The following is a 23,344-nucleotide window of genomic DNA, read 5'->3' as shown; positions in this document are numbered from 1 at the left end:
GCACCAAGATGAGGGACCACATCCCCAGTCCTTGCATCCCTACACTGGCTCCCGGTAAAAAAAAGAATTAATTTCAAGATCCTCATGTTCAGACGCCTGTACAGCAGAGACAGGAAGTATCGGGGGCAGCGTGAGCCTCCCACGCGTTACTCCTCGCCACTGAGAGTCTGCGCTGTACAGGTGAAAAGATGCGACAGGCTGCCTCCTCGTGTACCGGAGGGGACACGTGATGCAAGGCTTCTATCCTCACTACAGCCGACCAGTGGGAGGCATAGTCTAGCAACGTTCAAGACAGGGGAGGGGAGAAATGAAGGGGAGAATTGGCGATACGAAATTGGGATGGGAGAAAAATAGAAAATAAGGAGAAAAAGTTAAAAAATAAAATAAAATAAAAAGATCCTCATGTTCACTTACAAAGCCCTAAATGGTCTCGCCCCAGCTTACACTCCTAGTCCAATCAGCCAGCTCCAGGTCCCTCAGATCAAACAGTCAAATCTGCCTTAAAATCCCACACTCAATACTGGTGACGAAGGGAAACCGGGCATTCATAGTTGCAGCGCCGACACTCTGGAACAAGCTCCCATTAAACATAAAATCTGCAAGCACTCTAAAATTCTAAAAAATCCTCGAGCTAGTTTTGTGTTGTAGTATGACTGGTGTATTATGTCTGTCTTTTCTCTGTCTGCTTGGTTGGCCTGAATGTATTTTTTCTGTTTTCTTATTGTTCCTGTCTTTCTGTTTTTCTTTTTCCCCTGGGCTGTGCCCCAGGCCGATGTAACTATTGGTTGAGGGGCGCAATATAAATAAATGTATCATATCATATCATATCTAGTGCTGTCAGGCGAATAAAATAATTAATCTAATTAATTACAGGATTTGTAATTAATTAATCTAATTAATCACATTTTAATCGCATAACCATTTTAGGCCTGATATTCTATATTCTATAATCATATTTCAAATGGCATGTGTCCGGATGGCAGAATTCAGTACGGTATCTACAAAACCTTCTCTTTAATCAACTTCCATTTATTCATTTGCTTAGATTTTTCAGGTCTGGTAAATTTTAGCATGGTGTTATTCACAGTCAAAGATAAAAAAAAAATTTAATTGATATTCTCATTTGGTTCATTACAATTTACTCAAGCCTAGTAACAGACACAGTATTTCTGACACTGGGAATACATTCCCTGAGATCCATAGATGTCCCTAGAATCAGATACCAAGAACATGCAAATGGACCATATTAAAAAAAAGTCTGTAAATGTGTATTCTACGTTATTATGGAATGAATGAGATAACAATTTTTTTTTATTTAAAAAAAAACTAAAATTTTCATAACGCGATAATTTGCTGTGTAATTAATTAACGCGATAAACTGACAGCCCTAATCATATCATGTCATGTGGCCTTCTCTGTTTGCATACCATTCACACTTCCTTCCTCTCTCTCTCTGTAATGTAAATGCACTGGTAGAAGTTCACCAGAATCTGAGGTGATGGGTGGGCTTTTCTCAGTCTCCACAGATGCTGTCAAGAGATGCTGGTGAGCTTTCTTGACCAGGGTCAAGACACCCAGGGTTTTGAAGTTGGGCACACACTCAACCTCCATCCCATTGATATGGATGGGAGCATGCATGCCAGCTATGGTCTTCCTGAAGTCCACAATGAGCTCCTTGGTTTTCTTGGTGTTAAAGGCCAGGCCAACTCATTGTTGTTTTTGATGAGGCCCACCACCATTGTGTCGTCTGCTAACTTTATAATGGTGTTGGTTCCATGGATGTACAGGAGTGCCATCATGGGTGAAGAGGGAGTAGAGGAGAGGGCTCAGTACACTTCCCTGTGGTATGCCGGTGTTCAGGGTGAGGGTGGAGGAGGTGAGATGGTCTAACCTAACATACTAGTCATAATAGTTCGATTAACAGCATTCTCAGGGTGAAGGGTTGAAGGTTAGCAGGGAGAGCAGCCTTGATGTCACCAGATCTAGAAGCGCTGTCTCGTACCTGTTCTTCCACGGATTCTGATTGGGGAATGTAGTAATCGGTTTGAGGGTGGTGACACTGTTGATGTTGGAGTGGATGTAGTCCACAACAGAGGAGGTGTAGGAGTAAATGTCCATATGGGAGTCCAGGGGGGCCTGGGTGGAAAACATACTCCAGTCCCGCATAACCATTTTAGGCCTGATATTCTATATTCTATAATCATATTTCAAATGGCATGTGTCCCGATGGCGGAATTCAGTACTGTATATACAAAACTTTCTGTTTAATCATCTTCCATTTATTCATTTGCTTAGATTTTTCAGGTCTGGTAAATTTTAGCATGGTGTTATTCAGTCAAAGATTACATTTTTTTTATTGATATTCTCATTTGGTTCATTACAATTTACTCAAGCCTAGTAACAGACACAGTATTTCTGACACTGGGAATACATTCCCTGAGATCCATAGATGTCCCTAGAATCAGATAAAAAGATTTTTTTTATAATACATTTTGAGTTGATTTTCATAACGCGATAATTTGCTGTGTAATTAATTAATCTAATTAACGTGATAAACTGACAGCCCTAGTTTAAACCAGTGTTGCAGCTGCAGAGTCTGCCCCCTCAGGCCATATTTTGACAGTTCCAACTGTTCTAACTGAACAAAGAAAGGTGGTCTGATTATCCCAGTTGGGGGAGGGGAACATCTGTTATGTTGGAGTAAACATGGTCTAGTGTTTTGTCTACTCAAGATACATGTTGGTGGAATTTTGGTTCCCGGTTCGATTCCTGCTCCTCCCGGGCAGTGCATCGAAGTGTCCTTGAGCAAGACACTTAACCCCTAACTGCTCCCGATGAGCAGGTTGGCACCTTGCATTGTTGCCTCCACCGTCGGTGTGTGAATGTGTGAGTGAATGGGTAATATGTGAGGAACAAACTAAAGCGCTTTGGATAAAAGCGCTAAATAAATGCAGTCCATTTACCATTCAAATCTCCTGCAACAATAATGGCTGCCTCTGGGTGTGAGTTATGTTGTTTGCTAATGGCAGCATGCAGTTCCTTCAGTGATGATATTCCCCAGTGTCCGAACATGGATGAAAGCCAGAGTAGCGCTTCAGCTTCTGACGGGAGTAGCTAAAAGGGGAGCTACTTCAGACTTGTGGAGGAAGTGGTTTGGCTATAAGTGGTCAGACCTCCAACAAAGCACACTAATTTGCAATATATATGCAAGAAAACAGTCACGGCTAAATGTGGAAACACAACAAACTTGTTTCACCACTTACAGCAAAAACACACAAGGAGGAGAGACTGAAGTCACACGAGAAGGAGAGACTGAAGTCACACCAGGAGAGACTGAAGTCACACAAGGAGAAACTGAAGTCACACGAGGAGAGACTGAAGTCACACGGGAAGGAGAGACTGAAGTCACACGAGGAGGAGAGACTGAAGTCACACGAGGAGAAACTGAAGTCACACAAGAAGGAGAGACTGAAGTCACACCAGGAGAAACTGAAGTCACACGAGGAGGAGAGACTGAAGTCACATGAGGAAGAGAGACTGAAGTCACACAAGGAGGAAAGACTGAAGTCACACGAGGAGGAGACACTGAAGTCACACGAGAAGGAGAGACTGAAGTCACACGAGGAGGAGAGACTGAAGTCACATGAGAAGGAGACTGAAGTCACACATGAAGAGAGACTGAAGTCACACGAGAAGGAGAGACTGAAGTCACACCAGGAGAAACTGAAGTCACACGAGGAGGAGAGACTGAAGTCACATGAGGAGGAGAGACTGAAGTCACACAAGGAGGAGAGACTGAAGTCACACGAGGAGGAGAGACTGAAGTCACATGAGAAGGAGAGACTGAAGTCACACGAGGAGGAGAGACTGAAGTCACACATGAGGAGAGACTGAAGTCACATGAGGAGGAGAGACTGAAGTCACACATGAGGAGAGACTGAAGTCACACGAGGAGGAGAGACTGAAGTCACATGAGGAGGAGAGACTGAACTCACACAAGGAGGAGAAACTGAAGTCACACGAGGAGGAGAAACTGAAGTCACACGAGGAGGAGAGACTGAAGTCACATGAGAAGGAGAGACTGAATTCAGACGAGGAGGAGACTGAAGTCACACGAGGAGGAGAGACTGAAGTCACATGAGGAGGAGAGACTGAATTCAGACGAGGAGGAGACTGAAGTCACACGAGGAGGAGAGACTGAAGTCACATGAGGAGGAGAGACTGAAGTCAGACGAGGAGGAGAGACTGAAGTCACATGAGGAGAGACTGAAGTCACACGAGGAGGAGAGACTGAAGTCACATGAGGAGGAGAGACTGAAGTCACACGAGGAGGAGAGACTGAAGTCACACATGAGGAGAGACTGAAGTCACACGAGGAGGAGAGACTGAAGTCACACGAGGAGGAGAGACTGAAGTCACAAGAGGAGGAGAGACTGAAGTCACATGAGGAGGAGAGACTGAAGTCACACGAGGAGAAACTGAAGTCACACGAGGAGGAGAGACTGAAGTCACAAGAGGAGGAGAGACTGAAGTCACATGAGGAGGAGAGACTGAAGTCACACGAGGAGGAGAGACTGAAGTCACACGAGGAGGAGAAACTGAAGTCACATGAGGAGGAGAGACTGAAGTCACACGAGGAGGAGAGACTGAAGTCACACGAGAAGGAGAGACTGAAGTCACACAAGGAGGAGAGACTGAAGTCACATGAGGAGGAGAGACTGAAGTCACACGAGGAGGAGAGACTGAAGTCACATGAGGAAGAGAGACTGAAGTCACACAAGGAGGAGAGACTGAAGTCACACGAGGAGAGACTGAAGTCACACGAGGAGAGACTGAAGTCACCCGAGAAGGAGAGACTGAAGTCACACGAGGAGGAGAGACTGAAGTCACATGAAGAGGAGAGACTGAAGTCACACGAGAAGGAGAGACTGAAGTCACACAAGGAGGAGAGACTGAAGTCACACGAGGAGAGACTGAAGTCACCCGAGAAGGAGAGACTGAAGTCACATGAGGAGGAGAGACTGAAGTCACACGAGGAGGAGAGACTGAAGTCACACAAGGAGGAGAGACTGAAGTCACACGAGGAGAGACTGAAGTCACCCGAGAAGGAGAGACTGAAGTCACACGAGGAGGAGAGACTGTAGTCACACGAAGAGGAGAGACTGAAGTCACATGAGGAGGAGAGACTGAAGTCACACAAGGAGGAGAGACTGAAGTCACATGAGGAGGAGAGACTGAAGTCACACGAGAAGGAGAGACTGAAGTCACACAAGGAGGAGAGACTGAAGTCACACGAGGAGGAGAGACTGAAGTCACATGAAGAGGAGAGACTGAAGTCACAAGAGAAGGAGAGACTGAAGTCACATGAGGAGGAGAGACTGAAGTCACACAAGGAGGAGAGACTGAAGTCACATGAGGAGGAGAGACTGAAGTCACATGAAGAGGAGAGACTGAAGTCACACGAGAAGGAGAGACTGAAGTCACATGAGGAGGAGAGACTGAAGTCACACGAGGAGGAGAGACTGAAGTCACACGAGAAGGAGAGACTGAAGTCACACCAGGAGAAACTGAAGTCACACAAGGAGGAGAGACTGAAGTCACACGAGGAGGAGAGGCTGTAGTCACACGAGGAGGAGAGACTGAAGTCACACGAGGAGGAGAGACTGAAGTCACACGAGAAGGAGAGACTGAAGTCACACGAGGAGGAGAGACTGAAGTCACACGAGGAGGAGAGACTGAAGTCACACGAGAAGGAGAGACTGAAGTCACACCAGGAGAAACTGAAGTCACACAAGGAGGAGAGACTGAAGTCACACGAGGAGGAGAGGCTGTAGTCACACGAGGAGGAGAGACTGAAGTCACACGAGGAGGAGAGACTGAAGTCACACGAGAAGGAGAGACTGAAGTCACACGAGGAGGAGAGACTGAAGTCACACGAGAAGGAGAGACTGAAGTCACACGAGGAGGAGAGACTGAAGTCACATGAGAAGGAGAGACTGAAGTCACACGAGGAGGAGAGACTGAAGTCACACGAGGAGGAGAGACTGAAGTCACACGAGGAGAGACTGAAGTCACACGAGAAGGAGAGACTGAAGTCACATGAGGAGGAGAGACTGAAGTCACACGAGGAGAGACTGAAGTCACACGAGGAGGAGAGACTGAAGTCACACAAGGAGGAGAGACTGAAGTCACATGAGGAGGAGAGACTGAAGTCACACAAGGAGGAGAAACTGAAGTCACACGAGGAGGAGAGACTGAAGTCACATGAGGAGGAGAGACTGAAGTCACATGAGGAGGAGAGACTGAAGTCACATGAGAAGGAGAGACTGAAGTCACACGAGGAGGAGAGACTGAAGTCACACAAGGAGGAGAGACTGAAGTCACACGAGGAGGAGAAACTGAAGTCACATGAGAAGGAGAGACTGAACTCACACAAGGAGGAGAAACTGAAGTCACACGAGGAGGAGAAACTGAAGTCACACGAGGAGGAGAGACTGAAGTAACACGAGGAGGAGAGACTGAAGTCACATGAGAAGGAGAGACTGAAGTCACACGAGGAGGAGAGACTGAAGTCACACAAGGAGGAGAGACTGAAGTCACACGAGGAGGAGAGACTGAAGTCACACGAGGAGAAACTGAAGTCACACAAGGAGGAGAGACTGAAGTCACACGAGGAGAGACTGAAGTCACACAAGGAGGAGAGACTGAAGTCACACGAGAAGGAGAGACTGAAGTCACACGAGGAGAGACTGAAGTCACACGAGGAGGAGAGACTGAAGTCACACAAGAAGGAGAGACTGAAGTCACACGAGGAGAGACTGAAGTCACACGAGGAGGAGAAACTGAAGTCACACAAGGAGGAGAGACTGAAGTCACACAAGGAGGAGAGACTGAAGTCACACGAGGAGAGACTGAAGTCACATGAGGAGAGACTGAAGTCACACGAGGAGGAGAGACTGAAGTCACACAAGGAGGAGAGACTGAAGTCACATGGAGAGACTGAAGTCACTTGAGGAGGAGAGACTGAAGTCACACAAGGAGGAGAGACTGAAGTCACACAAGGAGGAGAGACTGAAGTCACACAAGGAGAGACTGAAGTCACACAAGGAGGAGAGACTGAAGTCACACAAGGAGGAGAGACTGAAGTCACATGAGGAGGAGAGACTGAAGTCACACGAGGAGGAGAGACTGAAGTCACACGAGGAGGAGAGACTGAAGTCACACGAGGAGGAGAGACTGAAGTCACACGAGGAGAGACTGAAGTCACACGAGGAGGAGAGACTGAAGTCACACGAGGAGGAGAGACTGAAGTCACAGGAGGAGGAGAGACTGAAGTCACACGAGGAGGAGAGACTGAAGTCACACGAGGAGGAGAAACTGAAGTCACACGAGGAGGAGAGACTGAAGTCACATGAGGAGGAGAGACTGAAGTCACACAAGGAGGAGAGACTGAAGTCACACCAGGAGGAGAAACTGAAGTCACACGAGGAGGAGAGACTGAAGTCACACGAGGAGGAGAGACTGAAGTCACACAAGGAGGAGAGACTGAAGTCACACGAGGAGGAGAAACTGAAGTCACACAAGGAGGAGAGACTGAAGTCACACAAGGAGGAGAAACTGAAGTCACACGAGGAGAGACTGAAGTCACACGAGGACAGACTGAAGTCACATGAGGAGGAGAGACTGAAGTCACATGAGAAGGAGAAACTGAAGTCACACGAAGAGGAGAAACTGAAGTCACATGAGAAGAAGAGACTGAACTCACACAAGGAGGAGAAACTGAAGTCACACGAGGAGGATAAACTGAAGTCACACGAGGAGGAGAGACTGAAGTAACACGAGGAGGAGAGACTGAAGTCACATGAGAAGGAGAGACTGAAGTCACACGAGGAGGAGATACTGAAGTCACACGAGGAGGAGAAACTGAAGTCACACAAGGAGGAGAAATTGAAGTCACACGAGGAGGAGAGACTGAAGTCACACGAGGAGAAACTGAAATCACATAAGGAGGAGAGACTGAAATCACACGAGGAGAAACTGAAGTCACACGAGGAGGAGAGACTGAAGTCACACGAGGAGATTGAAGTCACACGAGGAGGAGAGACTGAAGTCACAGGAGGAGAGACTGAAGTCACACGAGGAGAAACTACAGTCACACAAGGAGGAGAGACTGAAGTTACACAAGGAGAGACTGAAGTCACACGAGGAGAAACTGAAGTCACACAAGGAGGAGAGACTGAAGTTACACAAGGAGAGACTGAAGTCACAGAAGGAGGAGAGACTGAAGTTACACAAGGAGAGACTGAAGTCACACGAGGAGGAGAGACTGAAGTCACACGAAGAGAGACTGAAGTCACACTACTGAAGTCATACGAGGATAAACTGAAGTCACATGGAGAGACTGATGTCACACGAGGAGAGACTGAAGTCACACAAGGAGGAGAGACTGAAGTCACACGAGGAGGAGAGACTGAAGTCACACGAGGAGGAGAGACTGAAGTCACACGAGAAGGAGAGACTGAAGTCACACGAGGAGGAGAGACTGAAGTCACACGAGGAGAGACTGAAGTCACACAAGGAGGAGAGACTGAAGTCACACGAGAAGGAGAGACTGAAGTCCCCAGAGGAGGAGAGACTGAAGTCACACGAGGAGGAGAGACTGAAGTCACACAAGGAGGAGAGACTGAAGTCACACAAGGAGAGACTGAAGTCACACGAGGAGGAGAACTGAAGTCACATGAGAAGAAACTGAAGTCACATGAGGAGGAGAGACTGAAGTCACACGAGGAGACTGAAGTCACACAAGGAGAAACTAAAGTCACACGAGAAGGAGAGACTTAAGTCACACGAGAAGGAGAGACCTAAGTTTAGCAGCTGGTGATATGTGATAAAAGTTAATAAACGAGTAATCAGAGTATAGCTGGAGCACTCGCAAATAGCACTCCTTATGACAGGAAGAGCAAACGTGGAATTAAATGACTGAAGCGATTACATATTGTTTGATCAAGGATATGATGGCAATCCAAACGGTTTAAAAGGAGGGCTTTAAGTGACTGGTTAAGAAGCTTGACCCACGATACAACATCCCAGGTCGTCTGGTAATCGGAAGGTTCCCAGTTCGATTCCCGCTCCTCCTGGGCAGCGTGTCGAAGTGTCCTTGAGCAAGCCACTTAATTAACCCCTAATTGCTCCCGATGAGCAGTTTGGCATCTTGCATGGTTGCCTCTGCCGTCGGTGTGAGGAACAAATTTGTAAAGAGCGTTGGATAAAAGCGCTATATAAATGCACCATTTACCAGTTACCTTGCCTGCGAAGTATGAAGAATGTTGTGACAAGCTAGTAGCTACACTTGTTTTTTTGCCTCAACCACAAAAGTTTGGTCAAGCCGAACTACTGAACCATATTATCAGCTGGACCGTGCACTACATCAACAGTGACTAGAAGCTGCGCAACTCCTGCCTTGAGATTAGTTGCTTTCCAGAGGATCACACAGGCAAAATTATTGCAAGTTTCTTCAGTTGTGGCGTCTGGAAGAGGACAAACAGGTGGGTGTGACAACGGACAGTGGTGCCAACCTTATCAAAGCTGTGGTTCTCTGGACCAGACTTCCATGCTTTGGCCATCTTTTGCCATTACAAGGTAGAATGAATCCATAAATCATAATCGCCGTCCCATGCCTTTTTATAATTGCAAGCAATCCCAAAACTGAATTGTCATGGGTTTGGATAGTTGTAACTGCATATTGCCTCTGGACAGCACACACCCGAGAGAAACACAGAGAGGGAGGGAGGGAGGGCAGTGTGTGTGAGTGAGAAAGAGAAATAGACACTAACTATCTGTCTTTCTCTTCAGAGAGGAGTGCGAAGGACCCCGGCCTTGTCATTCCGTTCCATCCGTTGTTGCAATTCGGAGTACTGCAACCACTCCAAAAACAAAGCCTTCACATCGACTGGACTTGCGATTGCACGTGTGCTTCTGTTCGAATTCCTTTTGTTTTTGAACCAAGGAACGCTGCACGCCTCCTCCACCAAATGTGACGAGCCTGGTGGGGTTCAGAGTCGCCACGGTTCAAATACAAACAAATTCGAATGTCCACACAAGAGCAATATCAATCAATACAAGTATTTATTAAATTCAGGGCAGGATCCATTGGGAAAAAGCAAAAGAATGGTTGTGATTCGGGGGGCGGAGCTGAGCGATCATGGAGTAGACGTGTTTCACATGAGCTCCCTTCTACCGTGCTGAATATACGTTTCTCCCCATTAGTCTTTATTTTATTTTTATTTGTTTTTTATCTGTTTGCTAGGTCGTCGTGTTTAGTATACATTCATCGACTTTTTTCGACTTTCTACGATGACGGGGGTGGAAACCAGAGCCATGACTGCCCCAACCAGCAAACCATCACCGCCGGGCCTGGCCGCACCGTCGCCCGTTGTCGGGGAGTTAAGCGAAGCTGTGCTCTTGGTCATGACCAAGCTACACGCAGACTCTGAGACACGCATCGCTGAAGCACAGAAGAAAGTGTTGGCGGATTTTTGTGTCAGCCTCCGTCGTGAGATATCAGAAGAAATACGGCTGGCGGTAGTACCGCTGACAGACAAGATGGAGACGATGCACGCTGTCTCCTCGGCTAATGCTAACGAACTAGCCACGCTAACGACGGAGGTATCATTACAGTGCGAGAAGATGGCGGGTCTCGAATCCGCCCTGCTGGCTAGGCAGGCTGAAGTCAACAAACTACAGTCGGCAATGGAGGAGATGCAGTCCCGGGATAGACGCCACAACGTCAGGATTGTTGGAGTACCGGAGACCAGCGGTGAAGGCCGTCTCTCTGAGACCGTGCCCGAACTGCTGCAGAAAATACTAGGGACGGATGTCCTCCCTTCGCCTCCTATCTGTGAATCGGCCTACAGAGCGGGCAGGTTTTCTCCCGGCGTGAACAAAGAGCCGAGGCCCATCATAGTCAAGCTGAACAGACTCCAGCAGAGAGAACTCATCATGCGGTCGGCTCGTACCAGAAGGGGTAATCTGAGGCTTGGCGATCACAAAGTGGCCATTTTCGAAGACTTTACACCGGAGGTTCAAGCACAGAGAGGCGAATACAAGGTGGTCCTGACTAAGCTATGGAAACTAGGCCTGAGGCCCACGTTATTCGCTCCCGCGAAATTATCTGTGTTGGAGAAGGTCGGTGGTCAGCGTTTGTTTTGGTCGTTGGCTAAAGCGAAGGAATATCTCGCGGAGATACCCGAGTCTGTTGCTTGATATCTATGGCGGGTTGTTTTGAGCTTTGGGATCCATAGTAGAAGCCAAGGTCGGTTGAATATGCATATACAATATATGATAACAGGTTGGGTCGGGTATGGCTTGCACTTCATGGCTATATGGTTATATGGCCTGCACTTTAGCCATGACCCTCTTTTCCTTTCTTTTTTCTTTCTTATTGTCGCTGTTTTTATGTCATCTGTATGCGCGATTTAAATGTGATCCGATTCTACCTTGGACTAACTGCTGATTTGCCTTAATTTTGTTTTGAATTTTCCATGATCCATTTATGCTATAACGTTGCGACATTAATATGCAGACTCCAAGGTAGATGGTTACAGGGTTGATGCTGAGTAATTATATAATAATTATTGTCGCTGTTTTAATGGCATTTGAATGAGCAATTTAACTGTGATTCGATCCTACCTTGGACTAACTGCTCCGACCGATATCTTTATTGAAACAATGTATGATAACAGGTGGTGTCAGGTGTTGCTTATTACCATCCCCGGATTAATTAATGAATGTGTTTAATTCTATTCTTACATAGGTTATGTCATTTCAGCCGTTGTGCCTGATCAGAGGGACAGCTAAAGGGGTGCACTTTGACCATAACCCTTTTTTTTTCCTTCCTTTTTTTGTCATTGTTTAATTGACATTGTTCACACAATTTTGCACAATTAACCTGTGACCCGATCCTGCCTTAGACTATCGGCTGGGATGCTTTAATTTAATTTTGTTTTGAATTTTCCTATACCCTTCTAGGCTATAACAATGCGACGTTGAAGCGCAGATTCGGAAATAGTTGGCTGCAGGTTGATGTGGAGTTATTATTTAATAATGGCTATTTTTACCATTATGGTTGTCTCATGTTGGGGCCAGGGCTCAGGTGGGTTTCGACCGATATCTTTATTGAATTTTATTTTTATTATTATTTGTGTTTATTGGACTAGTGGGGGTTTACTCAGGGGTTTATCTAGAGGGGGGTTGGAGTGGGGAGCGTCTTATTGATCCATGTCTCTAGTGGGAAGTGATAGGAAGATGACCATCCTCAGTGGATGGGGCATAGGGTGGGGATTGGAGAGTGGGTATAGGGGGCCTTATAATAGGACGGGGGGGTTAGGGTTTAGAGTAGAAGGAGGGGGGGTTGTAGCTGGGGTGGTATTTTTATGTGTTTTATGTACTGTTGTCTTATATGTGTGTAATTGTTCCTCCTCTGAACTCCTGGGATTGACCGTCCGGGCCCGCCGGGATCAGCACCTCTGTACTCAGCCTGGCTGCACTGGTATGTTCTCTACGCATTTATACAAGCTCGACCATGGCTAAATTGAATATTTTAATTTGGAACGCAGGAGGGCTTAACGCCCCACACAAGCGTGCCAGTGTCCTTTGGCTATTGAAGAGGAGAAATATTGACCTTGCTCTCCTTAGTGAGACGCATTTATTGGTAGGTGACGTGTCAAGACTGGCAAATCGGCAATATCACGTTATCTCCTCATCCTCAGCCGATGATAAGACGAAAGGAGTAGTCATAGTTACAAGACGTAACCTTGATATCAAAATCTTGGATGTATGGTCGGACACGGAGGGAAGGATTACTATAGCAAAAGTTGAATTCTTGCATAGGAAGATGGCTATAATAGCATTGTATGCTCCTAACACATTTGATTCAGCGTTCTATAATACAATCACGAAGAATATGTTGGAACTTAATGGATACGCTCTCATTGTGGGTGGCGATTTTAATGCGTGCTGGGATGCGGAGATGGATAGGTCCGGGCCCTCTGAAACGAGCGACCAAAAACGGGCCTCTAAGGCCCTTAGGATGTGGGCCAAAGACACGGGGCTCACAGACCTTTGGCGCTTATGCAACCCCACCCTCAAAGATTACTCTCACCTGTCAGCCAGACACAAAAGCTTCTCTCGAATTGACTATGCATTCGCGTCCCCTAATATGTTTGATAGTTTCGATGTCTCATTGGTTCCCTTGGCTCTCTCAGACCACAAGGGGATTTTCCTTACGGCAACCTTTGGCAGGCTCTCCGCAAGAGCTCCCAGATGGCGTTTTAATTCGACCTTGCTAAAGAACGATGACTTCTGTTCTGAGTTCAGGAGTAAACTAGCTGAATTTTTGCAGATCAACACTGGCACAGTAGAAGACCCTAGGGTCCTGTGGAACGCATTGAAAGGATTTATCAGGGGTCATGTCACACTATTTGCCTCCAATTTGCGAAAATCCCGGTCAAAAAAGCTAGAAGGACTGGAATCATTATATGCGGACCTATACGCATCCTTGCAAACTAACTATAATGAACGACTAAACACACAACGTAAGATAGTCAAAAAAGAAATAAACTCCATACTTAAACAACAGTCTGAGTTCTTGATACATAGGACAAGACAAAATTACTATTTTCACGGCTCCAGACCTAGCCATCTATTGGCAATGAAAATACGCTCAAATGATCATTTCTCGGATATCCCCTCGATTAGGACGAGCCAGGGTGCAGTCACTACTGATTCGAAAAAGATCAATGACACTTTTAAAGAGTTTTACTCACAGTTATATAGCTCAGAGGGTAATCTTGATGACTCTAAATTTGAATCGTTCATTGGCGGGCTTGAGATACCCCACATTTCTGAGGAAGAGGCCAAGGAACTGGGGAGACCGATTACTCTCGTAGAATTGAGGGAGACGATTGTTGAAATGCAGAGGGGTAAGGCACCAGGCTGGGATGGTATTCCACCCGAAGTGTATTTAGCTTTCTGGGACCAACTGGGTCCATTGATGCTCGATATGATCAATTACGCTATCGAACAAGGGGAGTTCTCAAGAGATGTCAATATGGCGTTGATTTCTTTACTTCTCAAGAAGGACAAAGATCCCAATGATTGTGGTAGCTATAGACCCTTGAGTCTTCTCGGGGCCGATTTAAAGGTGTTTGCCAAGGTGCTGGCCCGTCGCCTGCAGAGATTTATGCCTGTATTGGTACACTGCGATCAAACTGGTTTTATCCCGGGGCGTCTGGCTGCAGATAATCTTAGGAGGCTGTTGCATGTAATCGATAACAGTAAAGACAATACAACTCCATCCACAGTTCTGTCTTTGGATGCCATGAAGGCGTTTGACAGACTTGAGTGGTCATACCTGTGGAAGGTACTTGAGGTCATGGGTCTTGGAAAGAGTTTTATTCATATGATTAAAGTCCTGTATGCCTCGCCGTCTGCGATGATACTGACAGGCAAAAACTGTTCCACACTCTTTCCAGTCTCCAGATCTTCTAGACAGGGTTGCCCTCTGAGCCCGGGACTGTTCGCAATTTCCCTCGAACCTTTGGCCCAATTTATTAGGCAATCGGAGGACATCGTCCCCATAATGGTCAACAATACTCCACACAAAATTGCTCTCTATGCGGATGACCTGCTGATTTTCATGGACGACCCCTCCCGGTCGGCCACAAAATTATTGAGGATAATCGACGACTTTGGTAAATTGTCAGGTTTTAAGATTAACTGGAACAAATCAGCCTGCCTACCTCTTAATGAACTGGCCAAGGCGGTACGACTACCAGCTGATATCCCCATAGTAGAACATTTTAAATACTTGGGCATAGAGATATTCCCCACGCTGAACCAAACTACTAAGTACAACTTCACGGGTACTTATGATAAAATACGCCAGGATCTAGACAGGTGGTCGTCCCTTCCTAACTCCTTACAAGCCCGGGCTTCCATAATCAAAATGAACATCCTGCCTAGGATACATTTTATTAGCTCAATGCTCCCCCTGCCCCCTCCAATAGAACACTGGCGCAAGGTACAATCGATGGTATCTAAGTTTATCTGGAATAACAAACGCCCGAGAATCAAAAGGGCTACTACTCAACGTAGAAAACAAGATGGGGGCCTCGCAATCCCTGATTTTAAACTTTATTTCTGGTCCTTTTCACTGAGACCTCTGATGTGCTGGCTAGACCCTGTAGAGGCTGTATCGTGGCGCTCCTTAGAAGCGGCGGCGGTATCTCCGCTAAGATTGCAGGATGTAGTGTACTCCACTGTCTCTATTTCGAAATGCCGGCTGAGGTATGGACCGATCATAACTCACGTGATCCAAACGTGGCGTAATGTACAGAGGTCGTGTGGGGTTAAATGCCCTTGGCACCTGGACTCTCCAATTTTTAATAACCAGCAATTACTTGTTGGACACAAGCCGGTTAATATTCCTCAATGGCAAAGGAGGGGAGTGCATACTCTGGAGGATATTTATGATAAGAACGGCCTCCGTGCGTTTCAGGACTTAAGAGAATTTTATGATCTTCCCGGCGAGTCCTTCTTTCTTTACCTTCAACTAAGGTCAGCACTGAGGGCGCATGGCGTACCGTGGGCTCAAGCCTTGCACCCACACCCCTTCCTCAGGCTCATAGTGGACAGGACGACATCCAGAGGGTTTGTCTCCGACTTTTATACGCTCTTAATTCAATCCACGTATAAAAATTTATCATTGGATACAATCTGGCGTGTGGATATCCCGGAGTTGGACCCCGAGTTTGACTGGGATGATGTTTGGGCAAATGTGGCATTATCTTCCCGCAACCCCAATCACCAGCAAATTAATTTTAATTATATTCATAGGACCTATCTTACACCTAGGAAGCTATATGCTATGGGACTGATAACCGACTCTCGGTGCACTTTGTGCTCTCAAAAGGCCACTGGCACTTATATGCATATGTATTGGGATTGCCCACCAGTGGCCCGCTTCTGGAGGTCAATAACGGACAAACTTTCAGATCTGTGTGGCTTAACTATCCCATTCACAGCTGTTACGCTACTCCTGAACGATATAACGACACTACCCGCGTCCGTACAACTGAAAAGGGTTGTCCTAGCGGGCGTCACAGCAGCGAAGAAGCTAATAGCAATGAGATGGAAGGAGCCTGCGAAGCTTACAATGATTAACTGGTCCCTAACTCTATTGGATGTGATTTATCTTGAGATATCCACAGCCCGGGTGATTGGGGTGGGGCAGGCTGGAATTGACCTATGGTTCGCAGCAGCTGAGAAGGTAAAGACTGCAGTGTGCGGCTGAGCGGGGTTGAGGTGCGTGTTCGGGTGAGTCCGGCGGTCTCTTGGGAGGGGGAGGAGGAAATGCTTTGTCTGTCTTGTCTTTTGTCTTGTCATCTTGAGTTTAGCTGGGGATATTATGGGGGGGCAGCTATTTAACTATTTCTTCACTGTTTGGCCACTTTTACACGGTCTCTGTGAGTCTATGGAACACCTCTACAGGTTTTTGTTTTTTCATGAAGGTTCATTGCTCTGTTTTCGGGTCGTGTTCTCAAAAAATGGTCCTTGTGGTGGATTGGAGATGTACGTTTTATTAATATAGGGTCACACGGCCGGGAATCGGGGCTGAACACTGGGAAAGACCATTTATTAGATAGTACCCCTTGGAATTAAAATTTAGAAGGTTGAACTCTGTTTTCTTTTCTCTTGTCTGTATAATTGTTAGTCTGTATTATTATTATTGTTTTTGTTATTTTCTTGTGAAGTTCTATGTACTGTGATTGTGGTTAATGTGTTGTCTTGTTTCATGTGAATAATAATAAAAAATTTGATCAAAAAAAAAGAATGGTTGTGATTCAGTCCGAGGGTCAAAAACACAAAAATGGCTCGCAGACAGAAAAAGAGATTGTTCACTATTCAGGGTAGTCGTCCGGTCCAGGGTCAGTACACAAGGGGGTTTCTCAGCCAGTCCAGGGTCCAGTACGCCTTCACATCTCCTCTCACTACCTCTCACCTTCACAACTCAGAATAATACAATCTCTCTCTCTCACTAAACAACAACTCTAACCTCACCTCCACTCAACTTACTCCTAACTAACCTAGTGGCTTTGTAGTGTGTGGGTCTGGGCGTGTGCACGTGAGATGTGGGTGGACTAATGATGCGCAGGTGTGTTCTATCAGCTACCTAATTGACTCTACTCCTTCCGTGGCAAAATCTCCCATCCTTCACATATCCATGAAAGGGGGGTGAGATCTGCCACAATACATTTAAAGAGCATTGCATTAATTAGAGTAGCCTATAAGAATGATATTAACTTATTATGCACTCTCACTGAAATGTGCAGAAAATGGCTCTGTGTGTATGTCTCTCTCTCTCTCTCTCTCTCTCTCTCTCTCTCTCTCTCTCTCTCTCTCTCTCTCTCTCTCTCTCTCTCTCACACACACACACTCATACACTAGTGCTGGGCAATTGAGTTTCACAACAATTAGGCTTCCCACAATCATTAAATCAAGATAATTGAGATAAAACGATTATTGTGCCGCATGTCGTGTTGCTCTCATTTTGTCATGTGTTGTAAATGCGCTCCACCCCTACCCCTAAGATACAACACACACACACACACACACACACACACACACACACACACACACACACACACACACACACACACACACACACACACACACACACACACACACACACACACACACTTCCTATTGCTCTATATAGCCTAGACTACAGTAGGCTACTTCCCCTGCCCTACACTGACAAGAAGAGGTGCTGCAGTGGTAGCCGCATGCAGCACACACACACACACACACACACACACACACACACACACACACACACACACACACACACACACACACACACACACACACACACACACACACACACACACACACACACACACACACACACTCTGTTAGTTAGCAGCACAGGTTTAAATGGCTAACTACAGTAGACCTTCATACTATTTCTCTCCCCCCCTCTCTACAAAGGCATTTAAATAACCAGCTATCAACCGCCATCGACTGTCAGTCAGTCTGCTCCCAATGCCAAGTGGCTAACAAGGTTTCCCAGGTATGCTTTGATTGATTGATTGAAACGTTTATTAACAGATTGCAGAATGGGTACAGTACAGCTCAATACATACAATTGTTAAGGGGATGCAGACCAGAGAAAGACTTTTGTCTTGTTTACATCAGGGTCCCCCATTTTCAATTCATCATATGACATACATGACATACAGATAGACAGTACTGCTACATCTATACATTTATGACATACCAGATTTGCAAATACAGTACTGTTTGTGATACAAAAAGTGTCCAGAAAAGAGTGTATATACATTTGACGTAGAAACTGTACATTGGAGGAGGTTGGGTAGGTAGGGTGGGGTTGGGGGGGGGTGTAACACTTCCTCCGGTCCTGGTCCTGTGGGACCAGGACTCAGACATTCATATTCACAAGTACCTCCCATTAACAATAACACAACAAACACAACTGACAATAAATAACAATGAGTTGGTGTGTGAGCTGATGCCAGATCGGCATCAGCCCACCGGGACCGGAGGAAGTGTTACAGGGGGGGGGGACTGTACATTGGAGGGGGGGGTGGGGGGGGGGGGGGGGGGGGGGGTCTATCGTCCCTCTTCTCTTTAAATGGTTTTGGTGTTCAGTTTCGGTACACCATGACATATATATATCACAATGACATGACATATATATGTCACAATATGACAGGGCTATTCAACTAAATTGTTCAGGGGGCCACATTGTCAGAAACCCAAGGGGCCAGGAGCCGGACTGCCACGGCGCCTCCCCGTGCTATGAATATATGTACACTTGACACAACACACAACCACATTTTCACAACTTTTATTTAACTACATTGCAAAAGTAGTATACTTTTCAAAAAAAGTGCTTCATTTATGTGCCACATCTGCAACATCTCCTGCAAAAAGTGCTTCATTTATGATTGTGCAACAACTGCAACATCTCCTCTTCAACATTTCAATATAAATATAAAATAAAAAACAAACAAGTGCATGATGTGCATCTGAACATTCTAACATCAACACTTGAACAAAAAAACACATTTATAGTGCAGCTGAGCTTATGAAAAGTGCTTCATGTCTGTGCAACAACAGCAAATCACAGCATCTTATTAGCACTTATTGTCCACTCTTAACTCTCAAACATCAGGGGGGGTGGGGGGCAGACAGGCCTAGCCTACATACACACATCTAATGAGAGAGATTGCACTTCTTTGACTGGGCAATGGCAGAGAAAGAGGGTTCATAGGAAGTGAGGGCTACCCGCAAACAGTGATGCAAATGCTCATTTGTCAAGGAGGCACGGTTCTTGTTTTAATGGCATTCATGTGAGAGAAACTGGATTCACAGGTGTATGTTGAGCCAAATGTTGTATGTTGAGTTCAATGTACAATTGTGTTTGTTTGTACAGTGTCTCCCCCCCCCCCCCCTCAATGTACAGTGTTACTTGTTTATACAGTGTGCCCCCCGGCCCCCCCCCCCCCCCCCCCCCCCAACCACCTCCAATGTAAATTACCCAGTATGGTTGTCAATATCCCAATGTACCCAACCCCCCCCACCCAACCTCCTCCAATGTACAGTTTCTACGTCAAATGTATATACTCCCTTTTCTTGACTCCTTCTGTATCACAAACAGTACTGTATTTGCAAATCTGGTATGTCATAAATGTATAGATGTAGCAGTACTGACTATCTGTATGTCATGTATGTCGAATTGAAAATGGGGGACCCTGATGGAAACAAGACAAACGTCTTTCTCAGGTCTGCATCCCCTTAACAATTGTATGTATTGAGCCGTACTGTATTGTACCCATTCTGCAATCTGTTAAATAAAGTTTTCATTCATTCATTCATTCAAACATTGTTAGCACAGATATTGCCAGCGTTTTTATTTTGGGGAATGTGTTGACATGAATACACTTTATCCAAAATGTTGTGGTGGATTCATTCTCAAGTGCCTGCTTCAGAGCAGATGATGCTTGCTCAATTATTTCAAGTTGCAGGAGACCTTCATTAATGTGAAGTGATGCAAGGAACTCTTGTCCTTTTGTGGAAATAGCAGCTACATTGGCAAATGTGTTGCTCACAAAATGCATCAATTCTCTGGACATGTCAAATTCATCAAATCGACTTGCAAAGTTTTCCCTCAATTTATCAATGAAATCTGTCATTAATTGAGTGACTTTTGGCTCAATTGTGCGTGTGAACGTTGACATGAAAAGAAAAAAGTTAAAAAAAAAATATATATATATATATTAAAAATTTTTTTTTTTTTATTTAAAAAAAAAAAAATTATTATCATGTAATCTTTGGCGGGCCGGTCAGAATCATCCCGCGGGGGGGGGCTGTACATTGGAGGTGGTTCGGTGGATGGGGGGGGGGGGGGGGGGGGGGTTGGGCAGGAGGGGTGGGGGGGAACACAGTACAACTGTACAAGCAAAACTGTACATTGGAATATTGACAACCATACTTGGTCATTTACTGTACATTGGAGGGGGTTGGGTTAGGACATTTACATGGGCCAGTTTAGAATTGCAGTCTCCCGTAGGTGTTCTTTGAGAGTGTTTTTGAAAGTGGGTAGTGATTCACATTCCTTTACAGCTTTGGGTAGGGCGTTCCACATTGATGTGGCATAATTGCGAAACGTGTTTAGTCCCTTGTTTGAGCCGAATCTGGGTTTAACATGATTTGTGGAGCTCCCTCTGGTGTTGTGATCGTGGTATTCACTGACCTTTGGGAAGTATTTTGACATGTACATGGGTACCTTGGTCGTGTAGTGTATCTTGTAGACCAGGCCCATTGCAAGTTGCTGTACTCTGTCGTCTACTCTAAGCCATCCTAGGTTGTCAAAGTGGGCAGGGGTGAGGTGGGTTCTAGGAGTAAGGTCAAGCAGTAGTCTGACCAGTTTGTTTTGAGATGTTTGTAATTTTGTTTTTAGCGCCTTTGAGGTGCTTTGGTACCATGAGGTGCAAGCATAGTCATAGTACTCTTGTATGAGTGCTCCTGCCAGAGTCTTCAGGGTGTTCTTGTTTACCAGAGAGGAGATCTGGTACAAGAATCGAGTTCGTTGGTTGACTTTTTTTATTACATTGGATGCCATTTTGTCACAGGAAAGATTAGCCTCTAGGATGGAGCCCAGGTAGGTAATTTCATCTTTCCTTGTGACAATATTGTCACCCACTGTAACTGAAAAGTCGTCGGTCTTGCTGAGTTTGTTATTTGAACCGACAGTATGTACCCAATGCTTCAACACCTGCATTGCCTATTTCTCACCTTGAATGTTTCACGTTTCACTGCAGTCTTTAGGTAGGTAGGTCAAAACATATTTTCGGTGATGGCAGAAAAAACGTTTGACCTCCCCACTTTAGGTGACGTAATCCAAAGTTCACGCAAAAACATTACAGCCTCTGAACAGCCATGAAGGCTGCTGGTGCATTGAATCATGCTTGGCTCGATCTATAGGCCGCGTTGGCAGCATTTGGCTGTCGAAACACTTGGTTGTCGCAACCTTGGTTGTGGCACAAGTTCCAACACAATGGAAGTAAATGAGAAAGTGCTGTTAAGCAAAAGTCATTATATTGAGATAAACAAACTTAAAAATGGATCACTAGATTTGTTTTTCTCAGGGCTTCTGTATATTTGACATAGGAAATATTTAAACAGTATTTGAAAAATTGTATCAAGCAAAAAATTTATATATAATCAAATAAAATAAAGGTGAAATCCATATCCCAATAGTTCCAAAATACTGATGACCCTATCCTATGTTTCTATTTTTAATGCAAAACAGAAGCTAATATATTCACTAGTTATCCAAAATGATACTTGACTTCAAAATCCTACTGCTTGTCTATAGACCTGTTCACTGTATACATCAGACTCAATGTGCGCATGCATCACCGGAGCAGAAAGGAACGCAATCCTGGTCAGAACAACGCATCCACATGTACACACACACATGTACACACACATCCACATGTACACACTCACTTTAAACAAACACTCACCTTAACACCCACTTTACTAACTTTAGACACTTTAACACTAAATTATATTTATCTATTATTAAAGAGATTTGCACTACATTCATACTTCATTTGCACCTTACCCTAAGTTTTGTACCTCATTTATGCATTGTACCTCACTGTTACCCATTTACTCTGAACTTGAACATTCCTTTACTTACTTTTTACCTACTTCTTAATAACTTTTTTACTTATTTTTATTTATTTTTTTACTGTATGAAGCACACTCCCAGGGGCTCATACAGAAACAACAAACAAACTTGACACTTGAAACTTCAGATGTAAAATAACAACATGCAAGTAATTTCCTCTCAACTATACTGTATACCACAGGGGGAGAGCTATATATATTTACTACACAGATTAATAAAGATTATGTTTTAGGTTAAGGTTGACAAAAAAAAAGATTCTCCCACTTGGGAAATTTCGACTCACGACCATTGCATTGTACAAAATGTGCAAACCTTGAAAATCACATTTTATATTTAATGAAAAACCTAATAACCATATAATCATATTTTAGATTGAAATGCTAGTTATACATACATATTAAAAAAGAGGCAAAACTAAATTCTAACAATAAAGTAAATCAATTTAACAGTGAAATAAATTCCATATATTCATACATGTCGTTTTGCATGCGCTGAACTTGTGGGCCCAGCTTGCTTATGTGATTCATTCAATTAATTCAAACCTTTATTTATTCTCGATAGAACTTTCATTCTTTCATTTCATTCATTTTCAATGTAGTCGAGACTTTGAGATTAGCAGTTAACAGTAAAGATTGACAGCACAATACATGGAAAAACAAGGAAACACCTCTTATGCACACTCACCTATATGTAGAAGAGCTGGGTCATATCAAAAATCATACCGGACCTCTCAGTTTGTCTCTCTCAGAACTAAACGGACACACAATGGTACTGGTGGTACTCTGTTTCCCTCTCTCTCTCTCTCTCTCTCTCTCTCTCTCTCTCTCTCTCTCTCTCTCTCTCTCTCTCTCTCTCTCTCTCTCTCTCTCTCTCTCTCTCTCTCTCTCTCTCTCTCTCTCTCTCTCTCTCTCTCTCTCTCTCTTTCAAAGTCCCTAGTGCTACTAAAAGAAAAGGAAAAGAAAATGATAAAGAGGGCTGTTCTCAGGCAAAGAAAACAGCAAACAAGGTCAGGGAACCAGAGGAGCAGTCAGATTCTGAGTCAGTTGACTGTCACTCTAGTAT

At 45.0% G+C, this 23,344-nt stretch overlaps 1 protein-coding gene across 1 annotated transcript in view; it reads right to left on the bottom strand.

The window, feature by feature from the left end:
* Positions 1 to 23,079, bottom strand: part of LOC311237326 (alpha-(1,3)-fucosyltransferase 7-like) — a 148,847-nt gene extending 125,768 nt beyond the window's left edge. The window contains exon 1 of the mRNA XM_084325145.1: positions 22,967 to 23,079. The gene's annotated coding sequence lies outside the window, so the exon portion shown is untranslated. The remainder of the gene's footprint in view (positions 1 to 22,966) is intronic.
* Positions 23,080 to 23,344: the final 265 nt, after the last annotated feature.

Source organism: Notolepis coatsorum (genome assembly GCF_963971535.1).
Source record: "Notolepis coatsorum genome assembly, chromosome: 11".
Taxonomy (NCBI): Eukaryota; Metazoa; Chordata; class Actinopteri; order Aulopiformes; family Paralepididae; genus Notolepis; species Notolepis coatsorum.
Note: the sequence above shows the minus strand (reverse complement) of the source record. Positions and strands in the feature narration are given on the sequence as shown.